Raw genomic sequence first — 4,319 nt, 5'->3', positions numbered from 1 at the left:
AGATTACTATGTCCTATCGGGAAATACAGGCAATGGGAAGAACTGACCTTCCTTTCTTCTTCCTTCCCAAAGAATTGATTTAGACAAAATGAATGAGGGTTGTGTGCCAATTGCCAACCATCAATTAGTGTCTCTTAGATTCACCCACAGCAATACTCCAATCTTCTCAGGAAGAAAATCCAATTTTAGTGTCAGAAGGACACAGTTTTGCCTGGAGATCTTCCAGCTTTGAGTTAATTAATCTCACTTCTGAAGCTGTGAAATCTTAACATATCACACAGGTTCACGGGGGTCTGGAAAGAAAGCATTTAGACTCAAAAGAATAACACTCAAAAGATGTGTGCACAATCCCCAGGCAGGGCTCAGTCTGCTCTGACGAAGACTTACACACAAACCTGAAGTCACAGGACAGTTAGGACCTGTGGCCCGTTTTAAATCTTCTAGAATGTGGCATACTCAGTGTTAAAAGTTTTTAATAGAAGGACCCTAGAAAACATCCAGTGTTAGTCCCGATTCCTCATGGTGAAGAAACAAACCCAGAGAGGTGGTTACCCTGGATCTCAGGGGGAAGAACTCCAGTTGGGTGTTTGCTCCGGGAACAGTGTTCCAAACACACCAAAGTTGAGGTGGTGTGTTTGAAATGTGTGCACATGCAAAGAATATCTCTGGGAAGATTCACGAAGCTTCGATAACTGGAACTGTGATTGCCTCTGAGAAAGGGAAATGAGTGGCTAGGAAACAGGTGGGAGGGGGCTTTACCAGTAGTCACTAAATACCTTTGCATACCTGTTGGATTTTGTACCATGGATGTATGTTACCTAATAAAACATACATTTTTTACTAATTCAGTGGAGTCCTACATATCTATTGCATTGTTTTCCCCATTATTCCATATTCATGTAAAATATGTTTTTTTTTTTACCTCAGGTCATCTCATTATGCAAATTATCCCATGGGAGCAAGATTAAATAGTTTGGAAGTGGCGATGCCAGTTGGTTACATCTTTGTGACCAGAATAAGAGGAGCCTACTGAACCTCAAGCCAGTGCTATTTCAGAGTCCCTATTTCTTGCCAACATTGACTATAGCAGAATCTGGCAGAATAAAACGCTGAGAAACACGAATCAGGAGCCATTCACTTAAGAGCAGGATATAGTCATTTAATTGATGGAAAGGTCTCCGTTAGCCAAAACTCTGTCCAGGATTGCAGCAAAGATGCAAAGACAAGAATCCAATGTGATTCACCAGTAAGAACCACCAATGGGCTGGGACCAGCAGTTAGCGTAATGGCTATGTCGCTGGATTCCCATGTAGTCGACCGCGGTTTGAGTCCCAGACACGGTGGCTTAAACTCACGCCGGGTGCGTGTGCATGCGTGCCCAAGATCCTGAGAGGAGAATGGAGGAGAAGAGACTGCGGCATGGCCATCCCCCCTGGGGGGCTGATTTCTCACTTTCTGTCTCTCTGTCTGTCTCTCTGCACCCTACAGCAAAAACCTCTCCAAAGGAAAAAAAAAAAAAGAACCACCAATGGACAGAGCATCTCGCTAGAAGAACCTGGCAGCTCTTACCCTCAGGAACTGTTGCCCAGTAGAGGAGATGAAAATGCCTGTGTCCAGAGGGCAGAGTAACAGTGGAAGAGCTAGCCATCTGCTGGAACTTTGCCCAGTACAGTATTGTGAGAGGATAGTTGCTAAGTTCTTTTTTGTGAATGAGTCAGGGGAATCTGCCTCGAATATCCCATGCTAGTTTTTCTAACTTGATATAAAAATTGGAATGTGGTATGTGTTAGACCAACAAAGAAAATAATTATAATTCTGCCATTTCTTATGCAGTAGGGATAATACTTATTCCTTCACTTGGCATTGAGGTCCTACTGTGTGCTTGGTATTATTGGGGATACAGAAGAGAAATGTACTTTTTGGGTTTTCTCTTAGGTATCTATATATATACTTATTAATTTTATAAACAAAATATTATCTTAGTGGCAGTTAAACTGCTCTCTAGAGTTTTCCTTGCTATTTACTCTATAACAGGTCTTCCTAATGAAATCCTGGAAACGGTCTAAAACTGCCATCCACTAAGCACTTACTGTGGCACTCCCATGGGAGCGAGATCAGATAGTTTGGAAATGGCCAGGTACTTTGTAAGTTCTTTATATGAATGATTTAATTCTCACATCAACCCTATAAGGAAGAGAAAATTGAACCTCACGGAGGTTAAATAATGTGTGTCAGTTCACATCCAGTGTGAACTGGATGTGAACTGGATTCAAATCCAGGTTGTTATTCAACCAGTAAGTAATACTGCCTACGTACCAGGTATGGCGGCTAGAGGAGAAATATCACTGCCAGTTCCTTCCCCCTTCAAAATGATGATATATGGATGTCTCTGATTTCAAAGACCAGAATTAAAAAACCTTTTTTTCATTGCCAGGGGATATATGCCCTTGCCAGGGACAGACAGACAAGGAGAGAGAGAGAGAGAAAGCACCCCCTAATGGGGTGTTGCCACCACACAATCTTTTCTCTTCCATCCTTTTGGGACCTTGAGCAGTACACACACACACACACACACACACGCACACACTCACGCACACACACGTGTGTGCACCTGATGCGCTTACTAAGCCCCCTGGCTGAAACTCAAACTGCAGTCAGCTATGTGGTATCCAATTCCTCCAACTCCAGGCCACTTGGAAGCCCAAAGGCCACGATTTTGACATTGACACCGTATTACTTCTCTAGCTCTGTGCAAAGGGAAGTCACATGTTCAAAGGCAATTACTTGAAAAGAAAACTGGCACCCTGAAGGAGTCTAGCCTAGTGTCTTTGGTCTCTAACACTTCCCTTGTGCTTATGGAAATCGAATTCCTGTTGTACTCTCAGAAGACAGATCCTGTGCCCTTAAAAAGTATAAAGAACATCCTGGGGAACCAGCAGATGGCTGGTTATGTCCTTAAAGGTTACATCACTGGACACCCACGTAGTCAACTGTGGTGGTTCGAGTGCTAGACCCAGTGGTTTAAAACTCATGCTGGGCACATGTGTGTGCATGCCCACACTCCTGAGAGGAGAACAGGAAAGAAGGGACTGCAATGTGGCCAACCCCGCGGGGGGAGTGGTGGTGGTAATTTCTCGCTTTCTAGAGATTTCTCTTCCTGGTAAGCAAAAGTGCCCTGTAGCAAAAAATAGAAATAAAAATAAAAATAAAAATAAAAAAGCTCCCTTTTAAAAAAAGTAACATTCTGGAAGCAAAGGCTATGATAAAACACCCAGGTTCTACCTCCAAAGATATAATTTCCTACATTTACTAATTTTATTTCTTTGAATCTTAATTTCCCCATCTGGAAAACAGATAATTATTATTACATGGGCTTACAGGAAGAACTAATTGAGACAATGAGGCCAACACAACACGCGTTCAATAAAAGGTCACCGTTTTTATTAATGGTATTAAGCTTATGAAAACCTCGAGACCATTACGTTCCGAAGGCATGTTTGTCTAGGTGCTTCTGTGGAGGTCTGTACAGAGGTGTTGTCTTCCCTCAAAGGTGCACGAATGTACATGCGTGCGAGCTCAATAAATACAAGCTGAGTCAGTACACGAATGAGAGAACGACTGAGAGCACGGAGGTGCAGAAGGGGAGGCCATTCATTAAACGTAAGGTCGATATAACTCCCTCTGAAGTTAATGCTCCCTGAGCCTCTTTAAGTTTCCGTGAACTTAAACTGTAAAATGTGCATACGGACACTCCCGGCCTCACCGCGTAGTTCTGGATTCGGATTAGAAAACCTTCATAAAAGGCACATTCTCCACAAACGCGAGCTCAGGGCTCGCTATCGCGGCGGCCCACGCCCAGGCAGCGGCGGCGGGAGCCGAGCCTCCGCCCCGCCCCCTCTTCCTGGTTTTTCCCGGCAGCCCGCCCCTCCAGCGTCATGTGACAGGGGTGCACTGCCGGCCCAACCCCTGATTGGCGGGGCTGCAGAGCGCCTCGCGATTGGCCCCGGGCCGGCGGGCCCCCGCCTCCCTCCTCCTCCTCGCCGTGGCCCACGTGAGGGGGGCGAGTCACGCGATTTCCGGGAACCCGTCAGGAAGGACATAAACAAAACAAACCCGAGCAGCATGGAGAGGGGCCGCGGCCCCTGCAGCGGAACGGGACGCAGCCCCTGAGTCGGCCCCACGCTCACAGGTGAGCACCGCTGCCTGACGACTGGGGCCTGCACGCTCACGGGTGAGCACCGCGGCCTGCCGCCTGGGGCCTGCAGGGGCCCGGGCTGGAGAACGAGCCGGGCGAGTGGCGGAGGAGGGCGGCTGGCCTA

General features: G+C 46.4%; 1 protein-coding gene across 2 annotated transcripts in view; it reads left to right on the top strand.

The window, feature by feature from the left end:
• Window positions 1-4,065: 4,065 nt before the first annotated feature.
• Window positions 4,066-4,319, top strand: part of CREBRF (CREB3 regulatory factor) — a 69,236-nt gene continuing 68,982 nt past the window's right edge. Inside the window, exon 1 of one of the 2 annotated variants that reach the window (XM_027775891.1) lies at window positions 4,066-4,189. The gene's annotated coding sequence lies outside the window, so the exon portion shown is untranslated. The remainder of the gene's footprint in view (window positions 4,190-4,319) is intronic. The other variant, XM_027775892.1, reaches the window with a different exon arrangement.

This window comes from Tupaia chinensis, unplaced genomic scaffold, assembly GCF_000334495.1.
Source record: "Tupaia chinensis unplaced genomic scaffold, TupChi_1.0 Scaffold000612_1, whole genome shotgun sequence".
NCBI classification, from domain to species: Eukaryota; Metazoa; Chordata; class Mammalia; order Scandentia; family Tupaiidae; genus Tupaia; species Tupaia belangeri.
The sequence above is the reverse complement of the archived record's forward strand: the minus strand, read 5'-3'. Positions and strand labels throughout refer to the sequence as shown.